This window comes from Neofelis nebulosa, chromosome 6, assembly GCF_028018385.1.
Source record: "Neofelis nebulosa isolate mNeoNeb1 chromosome 6, mNeoNeb1.pri, whole genome shotgun sequence".
NCBI classification, from domain to species: Eukaryota; Metazoa; Chordata; class Mammalia; order Carnivora; family Felidae; genus Neofelis; species Neofelis nebulosa.
This window is the reverse complement of record NC_080787.1, coordinates 81,054,657-81,076,421: the sequence shown is the minus strand read 5'-3', so window position 1 is coordinate 81,076,421 and position 21,765 is coordinate 81,054,657. Positions and strand designations below refer to the sequence as shown.

Sequence of the window (21,765 nt, the reverse complement as noted above, 5' to 3'; positions counted from 1 at the left end):
ATCCTGAAACTGCTTTACAATTATGTTAACTTTGCTTTACGATTGAATAAACCTGACATTGTGGAAAGACACAATTTGTGTGTGTGCCCTCGTGGCATGGTTGCAACCTAACTTCACATGGCAGCACTAGAGCCTGAACACAAATATCTTTTCACATGGGGCATGAGCTCCCTGATGGGAGCTTTCCTGATGTCTTTTGCTGTTTACAAGAGTTTTATCTGTCTCATTCATTTATAATCCCTGCCTGGATCCTGTGGGCATTCTAGTTCACAAATCCAAACTCTAGAGTCTCTGTAGATTAATTGCTTCTGAGAATGGTCTGCACATTTCAGTTCTGCTACTTTTACCTTGCTTCCATTTGCCCAAGTGTACAAAGAACCATCTCCTATTTCTGACGCCACAATAACCCATGAATTTGTGTCAACCTCATGGAGTGGGCTCAGGTGCTTCTATTGATCCTCAATTCAGTCTCTCTTCCCCAATTTATATATTTTTAATTCCAAAAGGCCAGGTCCAAGATTATTTCACATCTACTGATTTTCTTTTTGTAATTGAATAGTACAAATAAAGGTATGGCCATTAGGTAAGGAAATAGCATACTGTTTACATGCTAATCAGAAGTCCTGCCTCCAAGCACAACACAAATCAATTTTTATGAATCTTCTCAACCTCCTGTAGCCTCCCTTCCCTTCCCATATTTTGCATTAGATCATGAATCAGTGAACTGAGATTGGTTGGGTAGGAATTACTACCTACCCAATAGCCTCTCAGGAATGGTGCCTCCCCCTGTTCACCCATAATTTTGAGACTGATGCTTTAGATTAAATCTTTTCTATCTTTTTTTTTCCCCATGCACAGAAAGAAAGTTTATCCTTGGGATTTACAGGAGAGTATAACAAATTGTCAGGGGAAAGATTTGTTTTGAAAAATTTTATTTGAACAATGATTTCCTCATTCCAGATGAAGAAATTTTTCTAATAATTTAAACACAGGTCATCATTATTTTAAGAAATTAAAAAATAAAAGCAACCAGAATGACAAATGAGATTCTTTACTGGTAAAAAACAAGTGAATAAATAAACCCAGCACATGAAAAAACAAGGTTCTTTGCTCTTATAGGAATGTCATAAACAACATCTGTAATTAAAATAGTATGATTCTGCCAAGTAAAGGCAAGGTACTGTCGGTACCAGGGAGGTTGCCCTAGTGCTGGTGGTGGGGTGGAGAACTCAGGTTGTCTTAATGCCAAACAGAGAAGGTAAATAGCTCCAATGGGTAGTGTCATTCATAATTAATATATATGAAAGTATTCACAGGGTGGCCAAAGAGACACAGACATGCAGACAGATGGAGAGACAGAGAAAAAAGATAAATCTCTAAGAACATGAGATTTGAGCTTCTTTTCAAGGTGTATTTATTTTCTCCCTGACTTCTATGGAGGCATTCTACACATCTCTTGGGATCTTCTAAGTTAGAGTTAGGACCGTCTGTCTATTAACAGACAGAAAAACAAACAACAGTAATGATAATAAGAGTAAGTTAAGTATAAGAGTAATCTTTTCTTCCTTGAGTTCCCGCCTGAGTCCTAGAAATAGGAGCTTCCAACACTTGTACTCTCTGAAGAATGTATTGGAAACATACCTGTTGTGCTACTTTCTGACAGACTCACCTAGGGAAACCAGCAAGAGGGTAACACTGAAGGGATGCCATTTCTCCTCTGGGCAGGTATGCATTAGCAGTCACTACTCACTAGCTCTGTATCTTATGATCTGTATCATGCTTCTTGTCTTATATCTCTTCAATGCTTCCCATTTCCCATCCAATAGCTAGAAGGGCAGCAAAACTGAGGGCAGCAAAACTGGTTTCCAAATACTCTAAGAAAAAGGAATAATAAATAGGGCAATGCAAATGGGAGTTGGGGAAAAGATAAATACTAACTCTTCCTCCCCTCAGTCTTTAAACAATTCTATCTGCCAACATTGGCAATAAAAATTCCTTGGGTGGAGTCTCACCTACATACTAGACCTGGGCCAAGGATTTTATATACGCTATTGCCAATTCTTAACAAGAATCATGCAGAACAGTATTATTGTCCCCATTTTACTCATTAGGACATTGAGATTGAAAGAAGTTTTTTTGTTTTGTTTATTTGTTTAACTATCCCAGCAATACCCAGGATCTAAATTGTTTGCCTGATTCCAAAGCCCATTCCTGTTCCAATACACTATACTGTCTCTCAGTAGCTATTTCTTAGATATTGATTGAGCACCACTGGAATATAAATGAAAGAAAGCAAGATTTTAACGTGCTTTGATCACAGCTAGTGCCCAGAATAGTGTCTGGCACAAGATAGGCACTTAATAAATATGAGGTGCATAAATGAGTGGTTTTCATTCTTCCTTGGAGAACTGTGGTCTGTGTAGGGGGCGTGGTGGGTGCTCAGCCAATCCTTAGTCCTGATCCAGCTTTTGCTGTCTTTCCTGAAGACCTACTTCACCATCCCACCCAAGAAACAGACTTCTAGCTCCTCCCACCCAAGATTGCAGACACTTTTGACTTCTGGATTCAGACAGTCTATTATTATCATAATTTTATACAAGTTTTTTCTTTATTGCTTCTGGATTAAAAAGTGTTTGTTGCCCCTAATATACACAAAGTAGAATAGGTCAGGATCTGCCAAAAATCATATGTAATATTAGAGGCCGATCCTTCCCCATAATTTCAAACTGCTGTCTCTAGTGCCAGAAAAGCTAAGAAAGTGCTACCTCCTGATTCACAACACTCAATCTGGAAGTGAGACAATCACCAAATGCTAGCAGTAGAGAAGCAGACTTACTATCTTTGGGTCTGTATCAATTGGTACCCATGGACATTACTGGAACATTACTTCCCACTGACCAAATGGCTCTTGTCCCACCTGGTTGTGACTTTGGAAATACAGGCATAGTACACCTGTGCTAGCCAGGGTCGTCCAAAGATATAGAATCAATATATGGAAAAAGACTTTATTAGAAAGAGATTCCTAGTATAAAGAGATTTATTATAAGGAATTGGCTCAAGCAATTGTGGAGGCTGAGAAGTCCTACAATCTGCTGTCTGAAAGCTGATGACCCAAAAAATCCAGGGTTATAGTTTCAGTCCAAGTCCAAAGACATGAGAACCAGTAGAACTCATGGTAAAGCCTGAACAGGAAAACAGGAGAAGGTCAATGTCTTAGCTCAGGCAGAGAGAGTGAATTCTGACTTCCTTTACCTTTATGTTCTATTTAGGCCCTCAGTGGATTAGATGATTCAGTGTGAGAGGGCAATTTGCTTTGCTCAGTCTACCAATTCAAATGCTAATCTTATCCGGAAAACCCCTCAGAGACACACCCAGAAATAATGTTTAAACAAATACCCTCACACCCTGTGACATAGTCAAATTGACACATAAAATCAACCATCACAGCATCTCTTCAGAGGTGAAGCTCCATATTATCAGGGACAATTCATTTGTGCCGAAGTATCCTGAGATAAGCAAGGGTCTTAGCTGTTTTTTTATTCACTTTAGGGCTCATCCCCCCATATCTGACTCTAGAGTTTTAACAAGGACAATTATCATTTTATTTCTAACCCAAGTATTACATACTTGTTCATGGGAGTGACAAATAGCAGTTCAGTTTGCACCCCAGAGGAACAGGTTGGAAGCACTACCCTGAATATCACAGTGATGCTACACCTGCTTTGTGCAGACTTCACTAAGGTGCCCAGCATCGGCGCCTGTGCAGACCAAGCAGAATCTGGAGGAAGGAGAGTGAGGCCAGCCTCTGGAGGGCAGTGTCCTTCCATGAGTCATGAACCTATGTGACCAGTGACCTAGCTTTTCCAGGCAGGTTCCTCTACTTGTTCAAAATGTACACACACACACACACACACACACACACACACACACACACTCGTCAATCTTTAGCTTTCAAAAGGAACATAGTACTGCAACTTATAACATGAAGGAAAAATAGGACTTCATTTATCAATGTGTGTGTATATATATACACATACACACTCCTCTATTGCCAACATACTTATCTAAATATGCACTTGCTGGGGCGCCTGGGTGGCTCAGTCAGTTGGGTGTCTGACTTAGGCTCAGGTCATGATCTTGAGGTCCATGAGTTCGAGCCCTGCGTTGGGCTCTGTGCTGGCAACTCAGAGCCTGGAGCCTGTTGTGGATTCTGTGTCTCCCTCTCTCTCTGACCCTCCACCATTCATACTCTGTCTCTGTCTCAAAAATAAATAAATGTTAAAAAAATTAAAAAAAATAAGCATGCACTTGCTGATTCTTTACTCCTTCCCAAATCAACAGAGTGGGGCTTGGTTTTATGAATAGAAATAATGTTTTATTTACTCTTATCTCATTAATGATTCAAATTAATTTTAGAGCTCTATTGCTGCCTACGATGTTGTGCTTTTTATAAAAGCAATATAGCATATCAGCATGATCTTCTGTTGATTTTAAGGTCAACCTGCATATATACTTTTCTTGGATTTGTGCAGAGAATCATGTTGGTGTCTTTGTATCCAAATTACCTACTCTCTTGAGAACTATCAGCTTGACTCTTCTGGTTCATTAGAATAGTGGTTTATGGGTATTTAGTGGTGTAATGTATCTATACCTATATCTATATATCTATCTATATCTATATCTATCTATCTATCTGTATCTATATCTATATACTGTGTTTTGGGAACTAACTTTTTGACCAGAACCCCAGGAGATGAGAGTCTGAGGTATAGTTCAGAACACCAGAGAAGGCACGCATTAGTAAAAAATGTAGAGGTCCTGTAGCATAACCTTCTCATTAAAAACTCAGGTTCTAAGAGGCTAATAAGTTCAAACAGATGGTCAATAGCTCTCTTGAACTCTAAGGTCACCCCCAGACTAGGCTAAAAATTAAAAATATTTAACAACTGGTCAGAAACTGGTGATGACAAAAAGTCTGTAAGCCACAGACGATTGATATTAATGTGTGCCATCTGGGTATCATCTATGACCCAGATGGGTACTCCTTTGCATCTCAGAATCACCCTTCCACAATTCCCCCAGCCGTATAAGGAGGCACTCTAGAGCTGTAGCAGCAGATCTGAGTCACTCACAATCATTCAGTTCCTATGATCCTAGAGAACTTTAAGTATTAACCAGTTTTCCCTGGATGCTAAAAGGATAACTAGAGAGATTAGGGATTTAACCAGGATTGCCTGAGTAAATCTCTTCAGGGCATTTCTTTTCCTGTAGTTAGACTGTCTTTTGTTCAGTCTCACCTCCCTGGTATTGAACTAAGACTTCCTATAGTTGGCTCAATTCTTCCTCATAATCACCTCCCACACCATTTTACAAATTAAGAATCGATGGCATAAAAAATCCTAGTGGGCTAATGGCACCTTTGTAACAGAACCCAGATATCAGCATCCCCCAACTTATCCTTTCTGTACCCACATTGTTCTAAGCCTATTTAATAAAACATTATTTGATTTAGTACAAAGAATAAAAACAGCTTGTGATTCTTCTCTCTTTTCAATGTTCCATTTCTATTTTTGTACACTCTCCCCCAAAGTAATTTTTCTTCAGAAAAGATAAAGCTAATGCCCATGTCAAGTGCCCATTTAGCAGAACTTTGCTCCACCAGCTCTGCTGGGCTAATGAAGGGTAATTGCTGTCACCCACAGACCTGTGGCTTTAGTGCCAGCGAGTCATGAGGCTGATGCTTCCCCCAGCATGACAATTTCCTTCTCTCAAGGGTTTTCCCAGGGAATCTATAGTGGCACTTGAAAAGCAAATAATTAAGAGCAATAAATAGCAAAATCCCCTAGAGAACTATAAATTATTCATAATAATAACTGTGCAGGCTGACTGGAGGAGGAATGTGCAAGAATTTTCTGAATCTGCTCAAATATGTTTAAAATCTTGGTTTAAAACAGTTAGTCCCTCAAACCAAATAGAGTCATTCTTCAATGATTTCTTAAAACACCAAAGTATCAAATTTAATCACTTGCTCTCTTTCATACTGTTAGTGCAAAATATTTTTATCTTACTATACTACCCAGATCCTATGTGACCACTGCTCATTCTTCAGGCTCAGCAACACATCTTAAGTTTGGGAAGAATAGTGCGGTTCAGAGGAATGAAGTAAATGGCATAACTCAGAAATCTGGATTGTAACTCAATTACTACTTAAATGCCCTTTAGCAGGTAACAACCTGCTGAGCTTCAGTTCCATCACTGATAATTCTGAAAGGAATCAATCCTGTATCACAGGGCATTGTGAGACCCTAAGGAAATGGAGTGTATAAAAGTAATTCTAAACAACAAAATACTAAACAACTAGTTAAATAAATTATATCATTATTTCTTCTGCTTTTACCCATTGTGTTCTATGAATGCCACCACATCAATGTTAGAACTTAATATTTCTCATCTTTCAGATCTTCTTGAGAAGTCTACTTGACCATTCCTAGTGGTTGAAGAGTCTCTGTATGAAGAGTTTTTATGTACATAGATCTTATCCTCTCCTCTCGATGGTGTAGTGACCAGAATTTGGGATGTAGGCAATATGCTACCTTGGGAGACGAGAGGACAATCAGCAATAAAGAGTAATGGTGGCCTCTCACCCACTCCTGGTTTAGACTCTACAGCTGAAACTTAGAGAACAAACTGATGGTTACCAGAGGGGAGGTGGAGAGATGGGTTAAATAGGTAATGGGGATTTAAGGAGTGCACTTGTCATGAAGAGCACAAGGCGATGTACGGAAGTGTTGAATCACTATATTGTACACCTAAAATATTACACTGTAAGGTAACTAACTAGAATATAAATGAAAACTTAAAAAAAAAAAAAAGGACTTTCTCACTGTGTCCTGGGGACTGGTTCCCTCAGGCAATCATTCTAGTCTGTGCTTGAAATGTTGCTCCTCTTTCTCTGTTATATTGTTTGATGTTTATTTAGCTTTATTGATCTAGTAACTGATCTAGTTACAAGCCCTCTTCTACAAATAGTACCTTTAACAGTAGGTACATCTTATGTTCCCCTTTACATGGTCAGGACTGACCTCAAGCCCTCAAAGTCTCATTTTTCCCTTCATACCTGTCCTGCTTATCTTCTTATATCTGTGCTCCACTTAAGGTTCTCTCTTTCTCTTTTTGTTCATTAGCCTTTTAAATGTTTACTTTTTCCATAACTTTTGTTGGACTGAATAGGACTTCTCTATTTGAAGGATTATTTTCAGATTATTCCAGTTCCTTACTGATTTTCTGGGCAAATCTGATCAGGGAATTCCTGGAAAACACCTTTTTTATTATTTTCCTAGGTTCTGGGTCTGCAATAATTTTATTAATTCATTTATATCCATTGAAAAATTTGGCATGTTTTTGTCATAATGAGGGCTTAAAAACCCTTGTATTGTTTCATTAGTGAAATCTACCACACTTCTTTGGTTCAACCCTGAGCTTAGCTCTCTGAAAACTAAGGTCAAAGATAGAGATTCTGTCATTAAGAAAGCCAGAGCCAGTGCTCGCTTCAGCAGCACATACACTGGAAAATTGGAGCAATACAGGGAGGAATAGCACAGCCCCTGTGCAAGGATGACCCGCAAATCTATGAAGCTTCCATATTAAAAAAAAAAAAAAGAAAAGATAAATCCAGAGCCAATTTAAAGTAATATGGTAGCAAATAACCCACACTTATGTTAAACCACATTAACTCAAACGTAGCCTAGAGCCTCTCTTGTCCTCTCTTACTCTACAGTGTAAGTGGAATGGAGGCAGCCAGTCCAGGACAGCCTACATAGACCTGGCAGGTAAAACTGCAATCTCAAACACCACGGCTGCTCTGTAAGATGTACAGAACGTAGATCCTTTGACATTAAAATTCCTGACTACTGACCTGGCTGGAAAACACTGTCAATGGAGCAAATATTGTTTGCCTAACCAATGCTTAAAAGGTCTAATCCCATCCTGCCTTTCTTGTAATACCAAGCCACACTGAAGCAGCCTATACTTTAAAACCTAAACCCATTTGTTGTGGCCACATGAGTTAAAAGCCCATCTTACTAATTAAACAAAAATCCCATTTCACCAATCCCCAACTCTGCCCACAGTTGTAAAAATGGGTAGCATAACACAATACAGATACCCGTAGTTGCCAAACAACACAACAAAAAATCTGGCCTGACCCATTCCACAGTCTCAATCTCTGAGTGTTGCTTTTCTTCCCAAACTCCAGTTCTTATTTATTTCTCAAGATCCTCAGCCCATGAACCAGATGTTGGATCAGGGAAGGATCACTTAAGGACACCTCTGTTCCCCATCTCCTTATAATGTTGAGCCTACCCCTGAGCAATAGCAATACCATTTGAAACTTGGGATGCTGTGAAATAAGTAGTAATTAATGATTATTTTCATTGTCATGAATTAGTTATTACATTTGAAATAATACTATAAATTTTACGATTGCGATAATGTGATATAACAAGGACTTAAAGATGATAACTTTTATAATATTTAATTTGGAAATTCTTTTATATTAGGCCAATAAGGAAGTAGATTGAGTAGATTGGGGTCTGCATTTACAAAAGAGTATATGATAGAAAATTACTGCCAAGGAATTTAAACAGAATTGTGATTGCAAGGACATTTCTTCAAAGAAAGGCTTTTGAAAAGAAAGGTTACCAAATCTCCTGAGAACTATAAAACATTATGTCACATAGATCCCTGGCCAAAAGAATACTCACTGATAACCTCAAGAGATTCTATTGGAGTTGAGATGATCAAACACCAACATAGACAGGGATCTTCAGGGAAGTCACTCTTGAGTTCTGCATATATGGAACTCCATGCAGGTATTCCATCAAAACCACAAGTGTCTCTCATCAAAACCCTCACTAGGTCTGGTCCCTCAAGTAAGGTCTCTAACCAGTGTAACTCTGACAACTCACGACTGAACCATGTACCTGTCTGTAGTTCGTGATGCAACTTTGTGACAACTATTAAGAATAGGAATTTCATGTCATACTGCAGAATGTTAAATTGTTTAATTTGACAGAGTGTCTTCTCAACAGGCAGCTGCCACTAATTTGTGGGCTCTACCTCTGGAGGACTTATCAGAGCAATAAGAGTAAGGAAGAAACACTTCTGAGCTGGGTGTCACGTGTTCTCAAATGGAGGCTTTCTTACTGAAATAAAATAGAAATAGGGTCACCTTGGGTGGCTCAGTCGGTCGAGCAGTCAACTCTTGGTTTCTTCTCAGGTCATTATCTCACAGTTTGTGAGTTCGAGCCCCACATCAGGCTCTGTGCTAACAGAGTGGTGCCTGCTTGGGATTTCTCTCTCCCTTTCTCTCTGCCTCACCCTGGCTTGCTCTCTCTCTCTCTCAAATAAATAAGTAAACATTTAAAATTAAAAAAAATAAGATACAAATGTTTTTGTAACTAAGGAGCTTGAGAAGTTAAGATGTATGTTAGCCACAAAAAAAAGGAGTGTTATGTACAACAGGGGCATGAGGACACAGACTTTGCAGTAAGTTCTGTAGCTGTGTGCTGCCCTAGTTTAAGTGTAGGTTGGAGTTAACCCAATGTAGTTTTTCCAACAAAAAATAACTTTTCCCAAGCCCTGTGTATCCCTTGCCTGTTCCTTTGTTATTTAACCCTACAGACCCCTAATAAGAATGCACTTTGACAGGTAAAGGAGGAAAACTTAAACATTCCTTTTGGTATCTACCTAAAAATATATATTTAAGCTTAAGTTCTATGAAGTTATACAATATTTTTTCTTCAGTGAAAAGAAGCAGCAAATTCCCAATGTCTTGCAATGGGTCCTTTTCTAAAGGTAACAAGTCTATCCAGGAAAATAGTTACCTTTCTTCAAATAAGAACAAAAATACGAACTTAAAAACTTGAGGAGCTTGGGGAATAGATAAAAATGGAAACTATGTGTAGGGAGAAAATGTTATCATTTGATCACAGCCCTCCTTTCTATTCATTTAATATAGCTCAAATTTGCATATCTGAACACTCTCCCTTTCCAGCATAGGAGTAGATAGTCTGTTTAAAAATAATGTCAAATTGAGACAGGTATATGATAAAACAAGGGGAAGAAGAAGAAAAAAACACTACTTCACTGCTTTCTTTACTCTATAATATCACCCACCCATCCATCTTTCTATTTTTGAACAAACCAGGCATCTGCTTTATTGGGTCTGCACCAGCAGTAAGTTGACAACTGACGATTTTCAGGCAGTCTTCAGCCTTCAAGGCTTCATCATGGAGTGACAGTGCTTGACTGCCCATCTCTCCCCACCCCTTTCCCTACCTGTGGGTTTGAGTCTGTCCTTTCCTCCTTGTCCCACTGTCAGAGCTCCCAGGTTTGGTGGCCAGGCTGTTGGGGGTATACAGCCCAGGGGCTCTAGGGGCTCATAGGAAGCTCGGGCTTAATGTCCAAGTGATCTCCACTCCTACCAGGTCTCTTTCAGTAGCTAAAAAATGGATTAAATAGATGTTGGAGGCCTCATCTGGAAGGCTATCTACCAGTGATAGCCTTTGAGTGCCAATAACACTTATAATAAAGCCCATTCATATATTACAGGCAATCATTTGCACCTACATTAGTGTGGGATCTTGCTTCTGTAGAAGAGGCCTATCCATGAACCAGCTGAATCAAGAAAAAAAAGTGCATTAAAATAGCTACATATTAATATTAAAATGTAATAGAGTAAACTAGAAATGAACCAGAATACTTTGAAATGCCCATTTCCCACGTGTTACCAGATATTTGATACTAGGCTAAGGTAAAATAGCTTGAATGCCAAGATATCCGCATTTAGAGTTCTCTCCTTTTTTTTCACAAAAATATGTTTTAGTCTATTTTTTACTATTCTTGTTCCTCACCAGTAGGACTTCAATGATCCTGAAAGAAATACAACTGCCCTCTAGTATATAAACATTAAGCAACTTTGGGTCTGACAAAGTGTGGTGCCAATTTTAATTTTACAACTTGATGTAATCAATAAAAAAGAGATTAGGTCTTAAGGAAATGCATATCCCCAGCCCCCAATCCCATTGTACACTATTTTGTGTGAGCCTTGATCAAACATGCAAATATGATGTTTTAGGTATCACACTGCTTTTCCCATGGAGCTTCTTAACTTCCCCAGCACCAACTCTTGGCCTCTTTGAGACCCACGTAGAATGCAGCACAAGCCACACAAATTCCTGGGATACAAGTTCTGGCCTCCCAACACTGGGAGCCTCATGAAATTTTTCATCACTTTCTTTGACACTTTTTGTTATAATTTTGGAGTCCCAGAGATCCCAGTCTCTGTCTCCAGTCATGTAAATAGTTTCATCTTCATAAGTGTTTGAAGTAAACACTCTTCATAAGTGTTTACCTCTATGTATCTGAAACTACTGACCACTACCACCTCCTTCTTGAATTCCTCCTGTCTTGATGTTCCAAGGTCTTGCCCCTGTAGTGGCCAGGCCAGCTCCTTGCCCTCAGTTACCCCGAGTGTAAGCAAAGTAAGTGGCAATTAATGCAGTATGATTCCAGGTGCACCTGAAAAATCTCCCTGTGTGCTACCTTCTTAGATGTCCCTTCCTAGGCTCATTATCTTGATTTAGCCAACCTTCTAGAGGAGTTCTTTGCTTAGATTTAAAAGATATATAGCAGCACAGATGTGAAATCTCTGCACTAAGGAGCAAAAGCTTGATATCAGTGGCATAAGACTCTCCCCCATTATGATTTCATCCTTCCCCTAAATACACACAAACTTCTTGTGAGCGTCACTGCCTGCCACTTTCCTTCCTCCTCCACTGTGAGATATGGTGCTTTCTCTTCAGTCTCTGCCCAACTCAAAGAAAATGAATACTCTGTTTTAAAAGAATTCTAACCATCAATCTATGATCCATGTCATATTCTATAAGTTTCTTTCTCACTCTAAAATCAAAAGATTATGTAGATGAATGAGGATATCTTGATAAAAAGCATACAAGATGATAAGCATTTATTGTGTTAAATCAACATCTTGAGCTGTCAAACAACATGTATGTTTCAGTTCTTTTCCTTAATTCACCAGTCCCTGCCTCCAACTTTGACAGAAAGGCGAGGGTAGGCATTTTCTCAAAGGAAAGTATATTTCATTCAACATGTCAATACATCAATAACAGGACAGGAGACTTAATCCCTGGGGACTAAGAGTTAGGGAAAGAGAAGTGATTCCGGGAAGGGTTAGAAACAATACAAGGGATGCGTGGGTGGCTCAGTCAGTTAAGTGTCTGAGTCTTTTGATTTCAGTTCAAGTCATGATCCCATGGTTCATGGGATCAAGCCCTGCACTGGGCTCTGTGCTGACAGCATGGAGCTTGCTTGGTACTCTCTCTCTCTCTCTCTCTCTCTCTCTCTCTCTCTCTCTCAAATAAATAAACATAAAAAAAAAGAAGCAATACAAGCTGATGGTTAGCCCTGATGGCCAATGCTTTGAAATGAGTCATGAAAAGACAAAGCAGTTTGGGGGTAGACAGATCTGTAGCTATATAACAGGTGTCAAAGAATTTATCTATTTATGCTAGTAAAGACATTACATCTAGAGGAGCAACTGTAATTCAAGCCACCCACTAATTAAATGGGAGTAATTCATTGCTAACCCTACATCTTCTGCACAGGTCAGACAAGTGGGTAAAATGAGAATGTGATGACAGTCACCACCCCTCCACTCTAGCCTCCCAAATCTTTGCAATTTTGGTATAGGAGGGATGGAGAGGGCAATTAGGAACTCCCATTTGACCCTGACTACCACACGCAGTATACTAAAGTCCATGGGTCAAGGAACAAAAATAGAAATTCTACAAGCTGATGACAAACTATTTATTATATACCCAGGAACTAGAGAAATAACTACAGGTGGTTTGATGGACCCATTAAGTCTACTTCCAGATGCTTCCCATTTTACAGATGAGAACATTGAGTGAAATAACTTGTCTAAGTCCAAAAATCTAGTGGCAGTTGGGACAAGAGTCCATGTCAGTGCCTCCCAGGACAGTATTATTAAAAACCACCCAGGGTGCCTGGGAACCTCAGTCAGTTAGGCATCCAACTTCGGCCCAGGTCATAATCTCGTGGTTTGTAGGTTAGAGCCCCACATCGTGCTCTGTGCTGACAGCTCAGAGCCTGGAGCCTTCTGTAGATTCTGTGTCTCCCTCTCTCTGCCCCTCCCCTATTCACGCTCTCTCTCTCTCTCTCTCTCTCTCAAAAATAAATAAACATCAAAAAATTTTAAAAAACACTCCAAAGTGATTTCTGTAATGTAAAATAGCCATTCCTTCAGAGTGTGCTGTGTTTCTGTCTGCTTTGAAGTCTTTGTCCTGTCCCTGAGAAATAAATTCTCTTCACAGCTGTGGCTCATAGAAACTAGAATAGTTCAGAACAGAATATCCCTATCATTTATTATGCACTTGAAAAACAACTTAACACTGTCACTAAAGTCGTCTGTGATTTGTTTAGACCACATCACTTTTGTGCTTCTGAAGTTAATGCATTCTTCTCTGTCACATCTTTGCTGGAACTCATAGTCATTCCGGTCATCACAGGGGCAATAGAATGTGATCTACTTTCTACTATGCTCTTGATGCAACCAATACATCATCAGATTTTGGAAGTTTTGAGTTTGATGGTGCATGTCACAGCTTAAATTAAACCTCTTTCTAGAGGTGAATGCCATTTTAGGCTTGTGAAAAGGCAACATACACTGTACTTTTTCTTGGTGTGTTTTAGGCATTTTGCAGAGAATTTTTCTTTTCTATTAATGGCCTGGTTTGCCTTTATAATTTCAATAAAGTATTAATATTTGTCCACAGTAGATGTGTAGATCCACATCAAGTTTTCATTCATACAAATACATACTAACAAAATGGATGAGAGGCTGACAAGGTAAGAGCCACAACCACCCGGGTTCATGTCTGGAGCAAAGGGCAGCTCCTGAGGCATAACAGCCTATGACCCAGTCTCATGCTCTACACCTGGAGCTGCCTAGCTCCCAAACCAAACCTCAGGGCCAAATGTCCTGCCTGATCCTTGTAAGTCTCTTCTCTGACCTAGGAGCTAGAGAATTTAGCGCAGTCTTAATTAAAGCCATACTCACCCGCTTCTTGTATTCCAGGAATAATGAGTTCATGAAGATGTCAGAGAAATGAGAACAAGTTGTTTATTTTTTTTAATTTTTCTTAATGTTTATTTATTTTTGAGAGAGAGAAAGAGAGAGTGTGAGTGGGAAAGGGGCAGAGAGAGGGAGACATAGAATCCAAAGCAGGCTCCAGGCTCTGAGCTGTCAGTACAGAGCCTGATGCAGGGCTTGAACCCATGAACGGTGAGATCATGACCTGAGCCGAAGTCAGACGTTCAACCAACTGAGTCACCCAGGCACCCCAAGTTGGTTATTTTCTATTTATTTTTTGTTATCTTAGTTGCCCCCAAATGGCTTTACTTAATTTATGATTTCCTATGGATCTTTAAGTGCCACATGTACACAACAGGCAGCAATAGAAATATGAAATGGAAGAAAGATCAGAAAGTCAAAATCAGTACTTAGACACAATTCTGATCAGGTACAAACTTCAAGGCAAAGAGAAACATCAATCTCCACAGTCTTGAGATTAACAATTTGAACCTTCAGCACTTATATTTATGCTTTATGCAATTTCTCTCTTGTTACCCTCTCTGTAATCCTCCTGCTCATGTAAAAAGTTCCAAGAGTGACCCTAGGCCCGTGCTTCTCAAACTTTAATGTGCATATAATTGACCTTGGGATCTTGTTAGAAAGTTGAGTCTGATTTAGTCATCCAGGGTAGGACCTGAGGGACTGCACAAGCTGCCAGATGATGCTGATGCTGCTGGTCCACAGACCTCAGACCACTCCTTGAACAGTGAGATTGAGGGCAAGCTCCTGGAGACAGGGAAGAAGCTTTATCCACTGCTGTATCCACTTTCCTGCTCACCACCCCCACCCTGGGCCCCCATACCAACTAAGAGCTTAGTTAGTATTTGTTACCTCATTAGGTAAGGGACAGACATTGCTCACCACCCTCTTCTACCATGATCATTCTTCATGACCACAATTACTTATTGGGTCTGTCCATCTGGCCGTCAAGTCTTACCAATTCTGCCTCCTCCTAAATCCCTCTCACATGTCTCTCCTTTGCCTTCATACTGCCTAACAGTTTCTTGGCTAGACTTCTTACCTCTAGCCTCTCTTCCCTCTAATCCATGCTTTCTGTTTTTGCCAGGATGATAATCTGAAAACAGGATTCTCATTGCCTCAGAAAAAAATCTAACCCCCACCCCCATAGCATATAAGCCCCCTTCACCTTCTGACTGATGTTCAAACTTCCAGGCCAATAACATACCACTTCCTCGCACAGTCTTTGGGCTCCTGCCAAAGAAGCCATGGCTCCCCGAAGGGACTATGTTCTTTCACCTTCCTGCCTTGTACATGCTTTATTTTCTCTCAGAAAGGTTCTTCTCCTCCCCCATCCCTTCTACTTATGTGAATCATCTTCAGAACCCAGCTCAAATGTTATTTGCTCTTTGAGGCTTTCCTGAATCCCCTTCTCAGGCACGGTTGCCTATTCTCTCCTGTATGTCTATGCAAATGCTTTATGTCCTCTGAGTGCACATATTATGTTTCATTAGATTGCCTTATCTGGCTATCTAGCCACATTAAACTAGGATTCCTTGAGATAGATACTGTGTCTTACTCAATTTTCTCCCACGAACATATAGAACAGTGCTTCATACATAGTGGCTCTTAAATAAATTTTTTCTGCTTGAATAAATAGGGAGTAAAACAACTGTAGAAGCACATACTGATAACTTGCACAGCTACGTGCTGGGGGCATAAGGAAACCTATATCCTTACCACAGATTTCCCCTCACAGCACTTCAGCTGACCTCCAGTATGGGAAGACCTCCAGTAGTAGGGAGCAGAAGGAGTACAAAAAAGAGCTGATGGGACCCAAGAAGCCCCAGTCTTTGTCATGGATATTTGGGTTTCACTTGGAAACATCAGGGAGGGAAAGTTTCAAAGATATCAAACCCAAATTCTTGCAGGAGATTAAATCTGATAATAAATAAGCAAATGTTAAAAACAAAAAGGTAAAGATTTCTTTTTTCTTTGTCCTTTTTTTTTCTTTTTTGGCTAGGCACAATGTCTGAATAGTCACATGGGATGTGGGAGGCATTCCACAGGACTTATTTATGACTAATGAGTACATTCTTCTCTAGGAAAGGCATGATGCATGTGGAGCAGGTTCAGCCTCCTCTGAAATCCTCATTTATCAGTTGGATATCAACTCCCACCTTCCTGATGGAGCCTCCCCCTATCTTTGGGCTCAACAGACCCGAGTGTGTGCTGGGTACATAAGCACAGCTCATTCCCCTGTGGAACTGCATGAATTCTTGCAGGAGGGGCCTCTACACTCAGTGCCCAGTGGGATTTATTTTCCTGCGGGGTAAGTGCTGAGTGAGAAAGTTTGCCTTGACTAGTCCTGTCACTTGCTTGTGTGTTCCCACTTGCTTCCCCCTGCCCCCACCCTGTGCTTTCCATAATCCAAACAAAAAACATATTTTCTAAAACAGCACTGAAGTACAATTTCTTTTCAATAGGTGTTCAGCTGCAATTTTTTTTCTTATACCAATTAAGTGATTGAGGAATGTGAGATGACTTAAGGATGCTCTTCAGAATCTCATTTGCTGAAGAAGTGAAGAAACTGAAACCCAGAGAGAAGAAGGGATTGAGTGAGGTGACTCTAGATGATGACAGAAATGGATCTACGCTTCCTGTGTATTGGGCCAGTTTGATATCCAAGGTGCAGTACATGACTGTTGATTGTATTCTTATTAATCTTCATGGGCTTTGGCGTCAAAAGACCCAGACCTACCAATGTCTAGTTCTTCTTGATAAGCTACTGAACTGAGCCCAGCATTGTTATCTATAAAACACGTAAAGCAATAATGACTACTCCCACGATGGTCTTGTGAGAAACAGATTCACTATGAAAAAGGAAGTACTCTATATAAGACATCATATACATTGTGAGATAATAGAAAATATATATATTAGTCCCTCTTCCCCCCATTCCTGGCACAGAGCTCCTGAAACCCTTGTAATCTTCTAAGTGATAAGAACGCTAGGGGAATCTCTTGTTCTATTATTTGCCTTTGGCTCTGACTCTGACATAGAACTCCTAAAATTCTTATAAGTTCCTAAGTGATAAGAACACTAGGAGCATCTTTTGTTCTAATGAGGAGATTCTAGGTGGGCTCTTGGATGGCTCCTGGATGGAGGCTGGACCCAGAAAGACGAGGCCATAATTAGAAGTTTGGAATTTTCAGCCTTACCCCACCATCCTCCAGAAAGTAGGGAGGGGATGGAAATGGAGCCAATGATCAATCATGCCCACAAAATTAGCCTCCATAAAAATCTCAAGACTATGGGGTTCAGATTGCTTCCAGGTTGGTGTACACATCCACACTGTGAGGGTGACATACCCCAACTCCACAGGGACAGAAGCTCCTGTGCTCAGGACCCTCCCAAACCTCACCCTAAATATCCCCTCTGTGGCTGTTCATCTGTATCCTCTACTACATCCTTAAACAAACTGGTAAATGTAAGTAAGTGTTTCTCTGAATTCTGTGAGCCACTCTAGCAAATCACTTGAACCCAGGTTAGGGGAGAATGGAACCTCCATTCTATAGCTGCTTGGTCAGAAGCACAGGTGACAATACAAGCTTGCAACGGGCATCTGAAGTGTGGGCCAGGAGGCAGTCTTGTGAGACTGAGACCTTAATTTGTGAGATATGATGCTATCTTCAGGTAGAGAATGTCTAAATTGAATTAAATATTGGACACCAGCTGATGTCACAGAGAATTGCCTGGTGTGGGGGAAAGCCTCTTCACATTTGGTGACCAGATATGTTAAAAGTGTTCTGTGTGACTAGTAAAGGAGACACACAGGAGAGAAACATACAGTAGAGAAGAAGTGGGTTTTTCCCTACACAGAAAGGAAGAAACGGTAGGCTTTTCCTTTACAAACATTAATTATTGCTACTTCTTTCTAACAATGAGTTTATCAATTTTTTTGCATATCAAACTTCATAGAATTTTGTGCCACCCACAAAGTTAAGACAAACTGATTTTAGAAGTACACTTGTGAACTATACAAGATGTAGAAATTTCTTCAAGCTATAAATTTGTCTTTAGTATTTCATTTTTTGCTGCTGGTCATGTCCCAACACACCTCTTAATCAGTCTTGAGTATGTAAATCTGTTTTGAGAATTAGCCAGGATGTTCCAATCACTGGGCTACCTCAGCCACCTTTTTCCTTTGTGACATCCAGTGCCAAGCAGAGGTCTAAGACTGAATTGGACTAATGACTCATGGGACTTCTCCAGCAGGTTTCCTGGAAGATTCAACAATCCAACAGAAGTTTAAGTACTGACTATAACAATGATAACTAACACTTGGACAGACTCAACCGCTAACAAAGCCATTATCTATACAGTCTGCAGAGGCAGGGAATTTTTTTTTCCATTTAAAAGTGGAGGCTCACTGACATAAAGTAATTTTCAGGTGCCCTAGTGGCAAGTTCTGATACTAAATACAGTGTGTTTCCTGCTTTAGCATACTGTTGCCTCTGGCTATTCCTAAGGTTAAAAGGAGCCCTTATATCTTCCAGAAGCAGTATTCACCATGTGGGTACAGATAAGGGTGAAGAGAAGGTCTGTCACTCAGATTTCTGGAGTCCGTATATTTGGTGAAAATCCTTATATGGTATGTACTTATATGATATGTAGGCTGTTAGCATCAATGGTGAAGTACAACAGCAATATAAAAGATGTTAAGGACAGTTTGCCATAACAGTTGTTTTTGCATGAATATACATCCCTTTCCCTGCTGTGATGTGTTAGCATGAAGGAAGGAGGAAGGGTGTGCCTCAGTATTTCTATCAGCCTCCATGGGGCCAGGCTCAAAGTCAGAAGTTGATGCTGAGAAGCAAAAAGTGTTCTGTCTGTGAATGCCTATGAATCTCACTCTATTCACCAGATGTGGGCAGAGACAACTATGGGGTTTAGATGCATTTAATGGTAATGCTTTTCAGCTGTTGCCCAGATGGAGCTCAGATCCAATCTCCAGTAACATCTTTGCTTCCCTTTCATCGTACCCATGTTGTATCCCAGGGTTGGCATAGAAAAGCGCTCATGATCTTTCATAACTTAGACATCTGGTACAAGAGAAATTTTTCCCTGGGCTGCTTGAAAATTCACAAACATGATTTGGCTGACCTCAAGCATTTAGAGCTCAAGTGCATAAAAGTGTGAGAAACTGATAGGATGTCAGAACACCTTGGCTCACACACTGTACCTCACAGCCACCTGGTTCTTTCAGCTCCTGGAACTTGCCATTACCTCTTCCATGGCCCCTTCCTTTTGGGGTCCTCACAGAAACTATCCAGAGGTCAGAAAATTAGGAAGCCTAACTGGAGATCACATGACCCTGAGGCTGGTTAGATCTATATCAACATGACCTAGACTGTCCCTCCACACACCTGAGCTCCAGAAGCACTTGCCTGGACCTCTCCTTGATTAGCATCTTCTAGTTTGACCCAAACACAAAATCATTCTGTCCATGCTCTTCCTGATCTTTTCAGACCTGCCCTGTGGTTGAAGATTTCTCTGCTCTATCTAGGAGCAGCAGGCCTGGCTACATAAATTGTGGGGCTCAGTGCAAAATGAAATGCAGGAACCCCTGTTCCAAAAGCAGAGGGAAAGTGTCATTAAAAGTATTCAAATATAGAACTTTTTTTTCTTGCATGCCCTCTCTTTCATTTTGTCATGGTGTTTTCTATTTGATATATAATGTCATTCTAAGTAAAGAAAAATTAAAAATTTAAATTACTAACTTCAATTTTACCAGTCATCTTTATATTGTGCAAAGCCAACTTTAAATGCAAATGCAAGAGTATTTAACTCATATGTGGAGTCACCAACATTAAGCTATTTGTATATCATGAAAGCATATGTATTTTGCTCTTACCAGAAGGGTAGGAAAGCTGCACAAAATAAAATCCACTGTTTTTCTTTCAGTTGTTTCTTTCAGTTAGGCACATACTACTGCCTAAACTCTGTACCACTGGCTTACTCATAAGAAAGGAAGGTAGAGACAATAGAGAACTAGGAGTCACCCTTTCTTCCTTCTGCATCATCACTTTCAACGTAAGTGGTTGGCTAGTGCAGGGAGGTACAAGAGTAAGACCCTTGGTCATTTGTGTTTCTTAGAATACCACTGCCTTCTTTCTGTGTTTGCAGCAAGAAAGCATGACTTACCAGGATTGTCATCCCCTCCACTTACTTAATCATAGATGTAATATGTTTATCCTGTACTCACTTTGAGCCTCACTGATCTCCCATGCACCCTGAAATCATGGGCACCCTGTGCTCATGGGGTATCCTGTACTCATAGAATCCTATGTTCACAGCCTGTGTTCATGGGCACCCATGCTTATAGACACCTCATTCTCATGGGGCATCTTGTGCTCATGGGCACCTTATTTTTATGGGCACCCTGTTTTCATGGATATTCTGTGCTCATGGGGCATCTGGTGCTCATGGGATGTAGTGAACACTATATGCAAATGAGGAGGAAGTAACTGAGGACATGCATATGGCACATTGCTCCCCTTTTTGTTGCATCTCCATTGCTCCATTGTACTTCACTTACAAAACAAATGTATCTTTACATTTTGATACTTTCTCTTACTGTCCTCATGGTTTTAACCTGTTTTACATCATAGAACTCTGACCTGTGTGGGTATCTCAGGGTCCTAGCTCTAGTACTCTCCTGATACTTTGTTATTCCTCCTCTTGCAGAATTCCAGCCACCTATCACTGGTGTTGGCAAAAGAATCAAAAGCAAGCAGCTTCTAGGAATCCACTTGGCAAATAAATTCCAGAGTTTGAACATTCTAGTGTGTAACTGGTAGTGTAATTCCTAAAAATGGCTACTATAAAATCTAATCACTGCCTCTGTAACTGCCACTGCCTGTATGATTTACTAAAATAACATAACAAACTATGATTTTTAATATTTTCCTACCATAACAGATGGTCTGTGAAGCATCATTGGGGTAAAGACAGGTTTAAATCTAGCATGTAACAATAACCATTATGAATCAGGCAGCAGAGTTCAAGTTTTAGCTCTGCCACTCATGATCCAAGTATCTTAGCCTTCAGAAGCCTTGGTTTTCTCCTTCATAAAATGAATCACTCACCTCACAGTATTATTTTAAGATTCCAATGAAGTAATGATTATGAAAGTATTTTGCAAACTCTTAAAATGCTACACAATTTGTGAGATAATATTATAATACTATTTTTGATCTGAGTTTAGAAATAAAAAATAAATCTGTAACATTAAAATGATAAGTGAATTCTCTACTCCCAAAAGTGCATCGTTCAGAGAACACAAGAAGAAAGCTACATCTTCTGATCCTGGCTTAGCCCCCCTTCTCCTAGTTTCCATACTCCCAGAGAGAGGGAAAAAGATATGGACATTGGGAGGTGAATGACAGCTAGATGGGATAGGCACATCTAGACACTCTACTGTAAGTTGGTTAATTAAGAACATGTCTTCTCTGCTTAATATTAAGTTCCACAAAGATGGATATTTTGTCTTGCTCTTTGCTGTGTCC

The 21,765-nt window shown here is 40.0% G+C and overlaps 1 non-coding gene across 1 annotated transcript; it reads left to right on the top strand.

Annotated features, from left to right (window-relative positions):
* The first annotated feature begins 7,540 nt into the window (after nt 1-7,540).
* On the top strand, nt 7,541-7,649 carry LOC131515588 (U6 spliceosomal RNA). The gene has a single exon (XR_009263651.1). It is a non-coding gene; the product is annotated as a U6 spliceosomal RNA (small nuclear RNA).
* Nucleotides 7,650-21,765: the final 14,116 nt, after the last annotated feature.